A 13,219-nucleotide genomic window follows, 5' to 3' on the forward strand; every position below is an offset into this window, starting at 1 on the left:
ACCATTAGTCATGACTTCGTGTTGAGCTTGTTCGTTGGCGCCCAGACATACGATGACGCACATTAAACGGACTACGTGAGTTAGTAACGCCTAGTGGAAAGATGTTGCTTCTCCCCTTGCTACTCGGCGTTCATCGTTCTGCTCCTTCCCGCAGCGGCGCAACGTGAACGAGACGTACTTCGTGCCGAAGTTCCGGCGGCTGCAGCTGCTGCAGGAGCTGCTGTTCTACATCAGCCGCGAGTACGCCGGTGACCCGCGGCTGGACCAGACCGAGCCGCGCCGCCTGATCGCCGAGCACGACCCCGACCTGGACCTGAGCCAGCTGCCGCACGTGTACACGGCCGCCGCCGAGCTCGGCTGGCAGATGTTCATCAGCCCGCTGCCGTCGCACGCCAGTGAGTGGCCGGCCGTCCAGAGGCCGGCCGCCGCGCGCTGGCGTCGGCGGTGTCGGGTCCGTCCTGGGGTGCCGAGTGGGGGTTTGTGTACTCCCTCCTTGTCTGTAGTGCGTCAGATCAGAGAGTGCGCTCCGTCCTTCGTTCTCACCTGCGTCCTCCCTGTCTGCTCCACTCTCGTGTGCGTCCTCTGTGGCGCTCCGTTTTCGTGTGCGTCTTCCGTATCCGCCCCGTTCTCGTGTGTGTCTTCCGTGCGCGCTCCGTCCTCTGACGACGCAGTCAGTGAATGTTCCGTCTGTGCTCCAGCTTGAGTCCGTTGTGGGTGGCGTTATTGCCCCGTGACGTGCCGTTGCTGATGACGCTGATGACGCTGATGACACTGATGACGCTGACGACGTTGATGGCCGTGTGGTCAGGCTGGGGCCACGGCTGGAGCCTGCTCTGTGACGTGCTGATCCGGATGCCGCTTTGCATCTTCCTGCGCCTGGTCAACATTCCCTACTACACGCCGACGGTGCACCGCTACATGAGGCACCGCGTGCTGCGTAACCTGCCGCCCACCCACCTGCCCGAGGACGTGGTCAGCTGCCTCTTCTGGAAGTGAGTCAGCGCCCAGAGGGCAGAGAAGCGCCCGGAGGGCACTCACAGGCAGAGCAGCAGAGCCCCGCTGGGAACGAAAATTAAATTGTACAAACAATTTTGGAAGTTTTTTCGGAAAGGCGTGGAATGGTGTTCACTCCCGGGTATGGTACGTTCTGCGCCTGCCCACGGCAGAGTGGCAGGGGCCACTCTGGTCGTGTTCTGGAGCTGACTGGGTTGCAGTGCGCCTTCCGTGTAAGGCGGTCTCCGGGACATTTTGTAAGCGGCACGTGTCGGAGGTCTCACGTGATGACTTCTGTTGACCGCGCTAACCAGCGTCGGAGGCGCAGGGCGAGGAATGAACTCGCGAGGCGCACCGGTGATCGGACTCATCGGATTCACGTCACCACATTGGTCTCAGATGCGGCCGGCGGCTGCTGAGCGAGCCGTGTGGCCGTCCAGCCCCTCCTCCTCTCCGACCCTGACTGGCGCGTACCCCACAGGCGCAAGTACATGTTCGCCATCCACGACGACATCACGCGGCTGGTGTTCATGGGGCTGGCGCAGCTTGGCCAGCAGATGCTCGCCAAGGACCAGGTGAGAGCTGCCGCCTGCTGCGAGCGGCGCCGGCGGCCGGGCCGCGGTCCGGCGACGTGCTGCCCGTCCCAGTCGGAACTCGGGAGATGATTGGACGTTGCCTGTGGAGGTCGCTGGAAGTGGATGGCGGCAGTGATGTTGGGAGAAGTTGGGGGCGACCCTGAGTCGGAATATTGTTTTTCATCGGTGCTCGTCTCAGGGTGACGATGACGTTCTGCCGGAACGCGTTTTCTTTGTCAAGAAACGCTTTCATATTTCAAGCTATTCAACTTTTGATGTTTATTGACTCGATGTCAACAGAACTTAAACTTGAGAGGCAATGTAGAAAGGGGCTCGATGACAAGGCCAGCGAGTGATTACCTGGAGTACCTCCAAGTATGATACCGATGTACCGAGAACTGTAACAACGTCGCCGATTACGCACGCCCAGTGCTGTCTGACGCCGCCCGTCCGCTCGTCAGGTGTTCGTCTTCTGCAACCGGAACGCGTCGCTGCTCGACACGAGCATCTCACGCGAGGGCTACCACCGCGTCGACCCGGACATCCAGTACCCGGTCAAGATGTACCACTTCGACACGCTGCCCTCGCTCAGGGACTACTGGTTCGACCTGAAGACCATCTCGCTCAGCACGGCGCTCGGTGAGCTGGCGCCGCCGGCCGGCGCCGGGCCGCTTGGGGGTGGTTTCGGGCATGGCGACCGTCGCAGTGCGTCTACGGTCGGCTTCGGGTAGCCCAGCCGTCGCGGCATCGCTCTGCTTGTCCGTGCGTGGACGACAGTCCCCCGGGTCCGCTGTCGGTCGTGGGTGGCGTCCCTGAGGCGGCCCGGTGACTGCTTGGCACAGTCGGCGGCGGGAGTGATGCGCTTAGCTACGGAATTTGGCCGGTCTAGACGGCGTCGGTTCTGAACGCGTGCTTGGCTCGCGGCTTTTACTACTGGTGGAGCCGTCATACTCCCTGTCAGTGCTCCTCCTGTTATCTCTGGTTTGTTTTTGGTCCGTGAGTACTCCGTCGTGAGCGGGCACCCAGCGCCGCCCCCAGCGCCGCTCCCAGCGCCGCTCCCAGCGTCGCTCCCAGCGCCGCACCCAGCGTCGCTCCCAGCGCCGCACCCAGCGTCGCTCCCAGCGCCGCACCCAGCGTCGCTCCCAGCGCCGCTCCCAGCACCGCACCCAGCGTCGCTCTGAGCGCCGCTCCCAGCACCGCTCCCAGCGCCGCTCCCAGCACCCGGTGTGCAGCTCCACGCCGAGTGTCAGTCGTCTAACGCCCCGCCGCCGCCGCCGCCACCGCCGCAGGCTCGCGCAACCTGGTGGCTGGCCAGAAGGTGACGATCGAGATCCCGTTCTACAAAGCGGCGCTGGTGTCGTGGGCGCAGCCACGCACGCCCGAGGAGGCGGCGGCGCGCGACCAGGGGCAGATCCCCGGTGACCAGCTGGGCGCCGGCGGCATCGACACCAGCATGTTCGCGTGAGTCGGCCGGTCGGCGCAGCGCCCGTGCGGGAGGTTTGTGAGGATGTTTGCCTGGAGTGCCGGCAGCTCTTTGTCTCTTCCGGTACACGAGTCGGTCCCGTGGACGTCCGACATGTGTTAGCGGTTTCTCAGTCCGTCGGATAACGTTTTGGCAGACGCGTGTTGATGTTCATAGGCACCCATGCGTCGATGGCGTTTGACTTGTGTCGTGGCAAATCTAAGCGGCGTCATGACCGGCCGCGGTGGCCGGATGCGACGCGGTCGCTGTTCTGCGCTGCGTGGGACTGACGTGACGGTGTAGCTGCTTTTCAGCCACGTGCTGAGAAACTGGAAGTGGAAGCGGGCCAACCAGGCGGCATGCAGACCCCTAGATGGAACTGAGGTGCGTCGGATCTCGTCTAATGTGCGCAGACGCGTTTGCCGCGGTATAGACGACGGGTTGATGGGCGTCAGGTTGGGCCTGCAGAGTCAGCAAACACTTCATCACTCCGAAGCGAGCTTTCAGTCACGTATGGCCCAAACATGAGTAACGCTGCTGTGCTGACGGTGCGGGTTTATGCGTTGAGCTCACACTTGCGTGCTGTATGGTCAAGCTTGAGTGGATCGTTCGACGTCGCGATGATACAGGCAGGTCCTCCTGTGCGCAACAGCCGCGTACGGTGTGTTGTTGCTCAACACACCGCCGCCTTAAAATGGTCTGAAGTCAAAGCATGGGCTGTCGGTCTGACAGTCCGTCTGCTCCCCACCGCCGAGATCTGGTGCTGGTGATGTTTCGTGCTTTCTGGCAACTAGCTTACGAAACCGCAATACTGACAGCCGCAGCAGCCAAACACTCGCACCATCTACACCGGTCACGACCGTGCAGCGGCTGACCCGCGCACCTTCCCAGGAGTCGGAGGGGCCGCGGCCCAAGCGGCGGCGCACCACCTCGACCCGCCGCAAGTCGCCGGTCGCCGCTCCGGACCCCTCGGCTGCCCAGCGCATCGGGCCCATCGTCGACGTGCAGATTCACAAGGTGGGGCCGGCTGCCGGCGCCCCCGCCTGTGGAGCGCCGCGCCCGGACCGTCGGGGCCCGTCCGCGCCCGGGCCGGCGGCCCTGCCTCGCGCCCGCCTGGCTCCGTGTCATGCGATTGGATCTGGTCTGCGGGCGGCGGCGGCGGCCGTGTCGTGGCGCTGAATGTTGTTCCGTGACGTTGGCTGCTGTGCTGTGATGTTGACCGTCGTGCCGTGATGTTGACCGTCGTACCGTGATGTTGACTGCTGTTCCGTGACGTTGACTGCTCTGTCGGGACGTTGACTGCTTTGTCGGGACGTTGACCGTCATTCCATGACGTTGACTGCTTTGTCGAGACGTCGACTGCTGTGGCATGACGGTGACTGCTCTGTCGGGACGTTGACTGCCGTGTCATGACGTTGACCGTCATGTCGTGACGTTGACTGCTGTGCCGATCACGTGACGACACGTTCTTCGTGTTGCGTTTGCTGTCTCTTAGTCAGGCTGCACCGTGTTGTCGGGCTCCGTGCCACTCCCCGGTCGCTTCTCCGTCTCTGAGATGTGGTGTGGGCCCTGACGCGGTCCCCTATCCCGCACGTCCCGTCCTGTCTCGGCCTCCAAGTCGCAGTATCCGCACGCTGACGTCGCCCGCCGTCCTGCACCGCCGGCTCTGTCTCAGTCCCTGTCTCCATGTGCTGTTCTGTGTCGCGCCGCGTCCCGTCCGTCGCCCTCCCCCTGTCCCGGTCTGCCGCGTCGCTGACGGTGACCGGCCGCCCTCCGCGCCGGCAGCCGTCTGACGGCGACGAGGAGCGGCCGATCCTGGTGACGCGCGGCAGGAACATACGCCGCACCACGGCCGGGCAGAAGCGCGCCGCGCCGGCCGACTCCGACCAGCCCGGCCCCAGCCACAAGCGCCCGGCCACGGCCCGTGAGTGGGGGCGGCGGCCGGCCGGCGTGGCGGACCCCGGGGCGAGCGGGGATCCGACGGAGGGGTGGTCCGCTGCGGATGGTTGTGTGGGTGTAATGGTGAACTCTGGGTGCTATGACGCCGGTGCGGCCTCAAACGTCTCACATTTCCGAGTTATGATCTCATCTGTTCACCACGTAACGAGGCCAAGCCCCTTTGAATGGAGTGGGTAGTCTGAACGAGGGATTAGCCCAGCTGAAAATGCAATTGCCTGCCTTTGTATTGGCAAGTGGGTGGAATATGACTCGCCTCGCTCCCGGTGCCGCTGTGCGCGTGACTCTCGGTGTTTGACCGGCAGCTGAGGGCGGCGGCGCGAGCACGGCCGGCACGGAGCGGCGGCTGCGCGCCCGCGTGCCGCGCAACCGACGCACCAAGTACGAGCGCGTGGTGCGCACCAAGAAGAAGCGCGGGCCCAAGCCGCCCCGCGACGAGACGGACAAGCGTGCGCTGGCACTGCTCAAGAAACAGTACGGACGCCGGGTCCGCCGGAGGTGGCCCCCGGCCGGGAGGGGTGTCGAGTTGGGATGCGAGTTTTCTGGGCTTGGTGCCGGCACTGTGCCTGCAGTGATTGGTTGGGCTGTGTTGTGAACACCTCTCTGGGTTGGCATAGCTTTGCTCGGGCTGGCGCCGAGATAAGCCTTGATTGCAGTCGACACGGACACTATTCCTGATGCCGGTAAAGGCAGGTGGGACCGGTCCGGGTGCCGCTCCTGTGCTGCTGGTTCTGATCTAGTGCCAGCTGCCGCACCATGTTCCTGAAATCTCGCATCTCTAGTGCCCAAACTGTGTCTGGTGTTCGTTACGTTTGCAGCGGTGGTAAGGCAGGTGGACACGCTTCTCTAATAGAAGTGTGCCGGTCTCGCTTGTGCGTGCGGCGGCTTATGTGTGCGATGTGTGCGTGGGTCCTTCATTACCGTGTTGCGACCCCGTGCATGGCGCCTGTTTATTCTAAACAGCTGGCATGGCGACCAAGGTGCTCACCCAAAAATTGCTGCCGCGCCATAGTCGGTGTTATGCCCGCCTTCTCAGTATAGCTCCTAACCATCACCATTTGATGCGTGCCTCTATCCACCTGCGCTCTGAACACCTCCCTCACACACCAGGACGTAAACACCTCGGCACGCACTGCGCATCCCACGTCATGCGGTCTCTCTGACAGACCGGTGCTGCCGTCGTCGGTCGGCCCGCGGGCGCCGCCGATCGGCCCGCAGCCGCCACTGACCGGCCCGCCTCCCCGCTGACAGACGGTGTGACTGGTCGGAGCGGGAGAACACTTACCTGCTGCTGTCGCGCGTGGCGCTCGGCCTGCTGGCCGACACGTACAAGGTGCCCAGCCGCCAGTACCTGACCGTGCGCGACGCCCTCCACGAGACGATCGAGGTTGGTGGCTGGTGCGGTGTGCGCACGCGCGCCCAAACGCATCCGATCATTGTTCGCAAGTAGTGACTGACTGGTGGCGTTGTCACTACACCGATTGACGTACGCGCTGAATGCGGGGCTCACGCGGTTCGGCGGTCATAAGCCGAGTGGCGTATTATTGAAGGCCGGATTTCATCAAAAGAGGAACATGCTTTTTTGACGAATAGTAAGTAGCTCAACATATTGAGGTGGCGGAAGCAGTCATCCGGGCAGATCCTCCAGAAAGATCAAAGTTCCGCCCACGGGCGTGACTGTAGGTGTCTGTTGGCCGATGCTGCCGGGTCTTCTTCGGAATACCCGAAGACAGATAGAGGCGCGTCGCCGACGACAGAACCGTGTGGGCCACGTGCCGCCCGCGAACCGGTATGGACGCCTGACCGTGTGTGAACGCTTGACCGTGTGTGTACGCTTGACCGCGTGTGTACGCCCGACCGTGTGTGGACGCCTGACCGTGTATGGATGCCTGTCTGTGTGTGGACGCCTGACTGTGTGTGTGGACGCCTGACCGTGTGTGGACGTCTGACTGTATGTGGACGCCTGACCGTGTGTGTGGACGCCTGACCGTGTGTAGACGCCTGACCGTGTGTGGACGCCTGACCGTGTGTAGATGCCTGTTCGTGTGTAGACGCCTGACAGTGTGTAGACGCCTGACCGTGTGTAGATGCCTGTCCGTGTGTGGACGCCTGACCGTGCATGGACGCCTGACCGTGTGTAGACGCCTGACCGTGTGTGGACGCCTGACCGTGTGTAGACGCCTGACCGTGTGTGGACGCCTGACCGTGCATGGACGCCTGACCGTGTGTGGACGCCTGACCGTGTGTAGACGCCTGACCGTGTGTGGACGCCTGACCGTGTGTAGACGCGCCTGACCGTGTGTAGACGCCTGACCGTGTGTGGACGCCTGACCGTGTGTGGACGTCTGACCGTGCGTCGCCGCCCCGCACCGGTAGGAGTCGCGTAACAAGACGGCGCACGCGGTGCACCGGCGGATCGCGTTCATGCTGCGCCGCCGCGAGACGGCCGCCAATGTCAGCCTCACCATTCAGGAGCACGCAGCCGACCCGGACATCCGCCGCATCACCGGCACGCCCGTACGTACTGGCCGCGAGTGACGGGAGCCCGGGGGGCAGGGTGGAACAGAGGTGCAGGTGGGGGGAGGGGAGCTAGCGGAGGAGGGAGGCGTCCGTTTGAGGCGGCACAGTGCTGGTGACAAACGCAGCATTCAAAACGGGTTCTCGATGAATATGAGAACTATGAATATAAGCGGTGATTCGAATAAAATATTTGCGTGAGCACTGCGGTGTTTCGTCGGACAGAACATGTAAGTCTGGCGATGCAGCAGCTCTTGGATAGCATGCCATCTGGCTCCGGGGGAAAGCTGTATTTGGTAGCGTCAGTGCTCTCCCACCAGCAAGCTGACGCGATATGAACATTGCGGCCGCCGCGGCCTCTGACGCCTTGTCAACAGCGGCTGACGCGGTGATGCCGCCGTGTCGCGAGCCGCCGACCTGGCGTGGACGCTCTGTCCCTGTGGACCTATTGGGCGTGTGCTGGCGCAGCCGTCGCTGCCGGCGCCGCGTCCGCGTCGGTTGACGTCGCCTGTGCTCGCCAGTCGCAGAGGCTGACGCAGAACACGCACAACACCGAGGTGGTGTTCCCGAAGCGGTTCCGCGAGGTGATGGCGGTGCTGTTGGCCAAGTGGGACGCGTCCTCCACTAAGGGGAGCCTGCTGCCGGAGGACTACGCGAAGCTCAGGTGGGACCGGCGGCCACCACTCGCCGTGGGAGTGACCGGCAGGGTGGGCGTGTGTCTGGATCAGGAGACGTGGGCTCGATTCCCGCCTCGGGATGTTTTAAAGTGCCCACTTCCTCCGGCATTTGGCAGCGCCGGCGATCGTGGCAGTCACGCGCGTCGGTTCAGATATCCACCGAGCAGACAGCGGCTGCAGTTAGCGCCTGTCCTCGCTCGGCCGGCACCGCCGGTGACCCCGCCGGTGACCTCGGGGCGCCGTCTGACCCGCCTCGTGTCGCCGCCAGCCAGCAGTTCGACATCGTGCTGGGCGACAACGTGCGGCTGGGCCTGCAGGCGCCGCTGCCCGAGCTGCGCGAGCCGGCTGACGTCGACCTGCACACGGCCGCCGGGTTGGTGGTGGTGAGTACCCGCGGACGATGTCCCCGCCGCTGCCCGAGCTACGGGAGCCGGCCGATGTCGACCTGCACACGGCCGCCGGGTTGGTGGTGGTGAGTACCCGCGGACGATGTCCCCGCCGCTGCCCGAGCTACGGGAGCCGGCCGATGTCGACCTGCACACGGCCGCCGGGTTGGTGGTGGTGAGCGCCCGCGGGCGATGTCACCGCCGCCGCCCGGCGCGGGCTGGCGGCGGCGGGACTCAGTCACTCCGCGATCAGTCCCTGGGAATCGGGAGGTGATGGGAAGTGAAGTCGTGGTTAGTGCGTTGCCAGTCAGAGGTGCAGGGTATGGATAGCTGCTGTCACCGGTCACTGGTGGGATTGCAGGCCGGTCTACTCAACCCTTGCAGTGCCGCCGGAGTCGTGCTACTTTGGAACGTGGCTATGGAACTATGTGGCTTTCCTGCGTATCTTTTATGCACGGGGGAACCAAAGATAGCATCTGTCAGCACCCATGAGCCACGATCCGTCTTTATTACGTCTATGTGCACATCATGCGACGTCCGTGCGCGCTCCTGTGCCTCCCCCCCCCCCCCCGCCCCCCTCCGGCGCAGGATCATCGACTCCCACGCTCCCTGACCCTCCGCGGTCGACAGTCGTTCCTGGCGTCGCGCGAGGACAAGACGGCGCCGTCGCTGCAGCTGTACCACGCCAGCCAGCGTTACCCGGAGGACCTGATGTTCGCGGCGCTGACGCACGTGCGCACCATGGGCGTGGCCTCGCAGCGGCGCCGCACCATCGGCGGCCGGCTGATGCGCGACGACAAGGGCCTGCTGCACTCCACCAGCCGGCCGTACATCCTGTCCACCAAGTGAGCGGGGCGGCGGGCCCGCGCGGCGCCTGCGGCAAGCCGCCTGTCGTGGTGCCTCCTCACAGGGATTGCAGGATTCGGTGCGACACGGAAACGCCGGGCGGCTATGTCCTGTCCATGCAGTGAACTAGTGGTATGATCCCGCACTGACACCTGCCCGGCACCCATCCGGCCCGCCCTGCCTCCCCCGAACGGAGCTGGAGCCTCGTCGAGTCCGTATCCACGTCCGCCGTGACCCGGGATGAGTGGCTAGCCGGAGGGAAGGTTCCTGCACGCGGCGAGTCGTGCGCTGGAGGCCGCGCTGGACTGAGCTGTCTGCAGGGGCTGCGCGGATGCTGACCTGGCGCGGCAGCAGCTGTTACCGCGGCGTCTCACTCTCAGCGGCTGGAGTCTATCGCGCGATACGACTCGGCCCTTTGCTCGGTGGTCCGCTCCTCTCAGAGGCCGCACCAGCCAGATCGCATCGCTGAAAAGGGCGAACAGCGCTGCTGAAACAGGCGACCGCAACAGGACGAGTGGGGTGGCGTGTTTGGCGCGCGGCTGGCGGCGGAGTGTGCGCGGATGAGGTGGCGCGGCGCCGCGCTGACGGCCGTCCGCCCGCCGCCGGGGTGTGCGCGGGTGAGGTGGCGTGGCGCCGCGCTGACGGCCGTCCGCCCGCCGCCGGGGTGTGCGCGGGTGAGATGGCGCGGCGCCGCGCTGACGGCCGTCCGCCCGCCGCCGGGGTGTGCGCGGCTGAGGTGGCGCGGCGCCGCGCTGACGGCCGTCCGCCCGCCGTCGGGGTGTGCGCGGCTGAGGTGGCGCGGCGCCGCGCTGACGGTCGTCCGCCTGCCGCCGGGGTGTGCGCGGCTGAGGTGGCGCGGCGCCGCGCTGACGGCCGTCCGCCCGCCGTCGGGGTGTGCGCGGCTGAGGTGGCGCGGCGCCGCGCTGACGGTCGTCCGCCTGCCGCCGGGGTGTGCGCGGCTGAGGCGGCGCGGCGCCGCGCTGACGGCCGTCCGCCCGCCGCCGTCAGGTTCCGGCACCGCTTCATCCAGCGCTACCAGTACGGCCTGTACGCCGACTGCTACAACTTCTTCAAGACGCTGCTGTGGAACTCGCTGAAGGAGCGCGCCGTGACGGCCATCGGAGGCGTGCAGCGCGGCGGCCAGGCGGCCATGATCTTCGGCCTCATGGCCACCAACAAGGTGGGACGGCACGCGCCGGAGCATGCGCGGAAACCGAAGAGAAGGGGGGGGGGACACGGTGACGCATGAGTTTGACTGTGACTGCCTGTCAGATGTTCAGGTGCCACGCTGTAACTATCGGTTCCGTCGTGTTTTGTGAGGTTTTATAAGGATTATGTTTTACGTTGACCGCGTTGTTACCGTGCAGACCTGTCTGGGTTTATTAATGTGTCGGGTTCCTATGTGATAACCACACTATTGTGTGCAGTGTGTGTGTCGTTCTGACGACGCCTGTCACTGCTTCATTATTATACGTTGCAATCCGTCTCACCGGTCCTGGGCAGTGAGACCGCTGCGCAGCAATACGCTGTCGTGCAAGTCCGTCCGATGATCCACTCCGGCTTGTGACGGCCGGGGGGTGCGCGCGTGCGTCGGACCGGTGCCCGTCTGACGGTCGCTCCCGCCTGCAGCTGCTGTACGACGTGGCCGTGCCGGACAACCTGATCCGACTGAGCACCAAAGAGAAGGAGCAGGGCACAGCGCTCATGCAGGTACGGCGGCCGGGCATGGCGCCCGAACTGCGGCGGCCAGCGTCTAGTCCTGCCGTCTGCGCCCTCTGTGTGATGACCACCGTGTGATGTGACGGAGCGGTGTGAGCGCCGTCTGTGGCGCGCGGGCGACCGGCGCCGACCAGCCTGACGGCGTCGGTGTCCCCCCGGCAGGGTATGATGGAGTACCGGAGCGACGCGGCGGCTGCGGACCGGGGCGGTATGGCGCTGGGCCGCTCGTCGGGCGGCACGCGCCGCGTCGGCCAGCGCTCCATGTCCAGGCTGGTGCTGCTGGCCACGCGCGAGAGCCAGGACACCGAGCTGCTCATGGCCGGCGGCAACCGGCCCGGCAGGTGAGCGGGGCACGGGCAGACCTCACGCACGGGTCAGGTCAGCGGGGCAGGGGTGGGCGGAGGTCAGGTCAGCGGGGCGCCGGCAGGGCTTACGCACGGGTCAGGTCAGCGGGACGCGGGCAGACCTCACGCACGGGTCAGGTCAGCGGGGCACGGGCAGACCTCACGCACGGGTCAGGTCAGCGGGGCAGGGGTGGGCGGAGGTCAGGTCAGCGGGGCGCCGACAGGGCTTACGCACGGGTCAGGTCAGCGGGACGCGGGCAGACCTCACGCACGGGTCAGGTCAGCGGGGCACGGGCAGACCTCACGCACGGGTCAGGTCAGCGGGGCAGGGGTGGGCGGAGGTCAGGTCAGCGGGGCGCCGACAGGGCTTACGCACGGGTCAGGTCAGCGGGACGCGGGCAGACCTCACGCACGGGTCAGGTCAGCGAGGCAGGGGTGGGCGGAGGTCAGGTCAGCGGGGCGCCGGCAGGGCTTACGCACGGGTCAGGTCAGCGAGGCAGGGGTGGGCGGAGGTCAGGTCAGCGGGGCGCCGGCAGGGCTTACGCACGGGTCAGGTCAGCGAGGCAGGGGTGGGCGGAGGTCAGGTCAGCGGGGCGCCGGCAGGGCTTACGCACGGGTCAGGTCAGGGGGGTGCGGGCAAGGATCACGCACGGGTCAGGTCAGCGGGACGCGGGCAAGGATCACGCACGGGTCAGGTCAGCGGGGCGCCGGCAGGGCTCACGCACGGGTCAGGTCAGCGGGGAGGGACAGGGGCAGCGGCGGGCGGAGGTCAAGTCGGAGCAGAAGTCACGTCGCGTGGTTGCAGGTGGCGAGGGTGTCTCGTCGCCGGACGCCATCCGCTCCGACGGTGGCGGCGGTGCGTCAGCGGCCGCCGCGTTCTGGTCTTAAAGCTTCCGTGTCGAGAGGGCTCGGACGATTACACGCTGCTGTCGCCGATGGCAGGACGCTGCCGGTGTGGCCACTTCCCAACCGGCGACGCTCGGCCCGATATGTTGGCGTCGGTACCCGGCCGACGCCGTGCTTACCCGCACCCCCTGCCCCCGCTGCCGACGCCAGGAAGGACACGCACAACTACCACGAGCAGCTGCACATCGTGCCGTTCACGGTGCTGGCGCGCCTGGTGACCCCGGAGGAGAGCGCCGCCGGCGGCTCGGCCGACGGCGAGGGCCCCATGGAGGTGGACGAGCAGTACATGCCGGTCAGCCCGCGGCTGGCGCAGACGGCGCGGGACAAGCTCGCCAGGTGAGGCTGCCGCTCGGACGCCCGAGCTCTGGCGGAGTACTGCGGGCCGGGACTGTGCGCTGTGGCTGGTGTTGTCAGCTGTCCAGGGCTGCGGAGGGGACGTGTCTAGGTCGGCTGGCGGAGGCTGGCCGTCCCTGCTGCGCTCACTGAGAGCCGAGGACGAGCGGCGTCACTCGTGTCGCGTCTTGCGCAGACTGCACGCTCATTTATTCGGGGGTGGGTTGTGCCGAGCTGCGGGGCTCCTTTGACTGTTACGCGGTAGGAACGAACAGCGGCGTAGCTTCGTAAAATGGATTGGGGGCTGGTCAGTGGAAAATGATGCATCCTTCTATAATCTGTCAGCGAGAAAGTTTCTCCTTGGATTTTGTCCACCCTCTTCTCAAAGGTGGTGTGGGTGGTGGCTGGAGCCTAAGCTGGGTTCTGAACCCCCCCCCCCTTTCTTAACTAAATAGGGAATGCACCCCTCGCTTCGAAGGTCTTATTGAAGTTTTTAACGACTATC

This window comes from Pollicipes pollicipes, unplaced genomic scaffold (genome assembly GCF_011947565.3).
Source record: "Pollicipes pollicipes isolate AB1234 unplaced genomic scaffold, Ppol_2.1 Scaffold_3447;HRSCAF=4054_pilon_pilon_pilon, whole genome shotgun sequence".
NCBI lineage: Eukaryota > Metazoa > Arthropoda > Thecostraca > Pollicipedomorpha > Pollicipedidae > Pollicipes > Pollicipes pollicipes.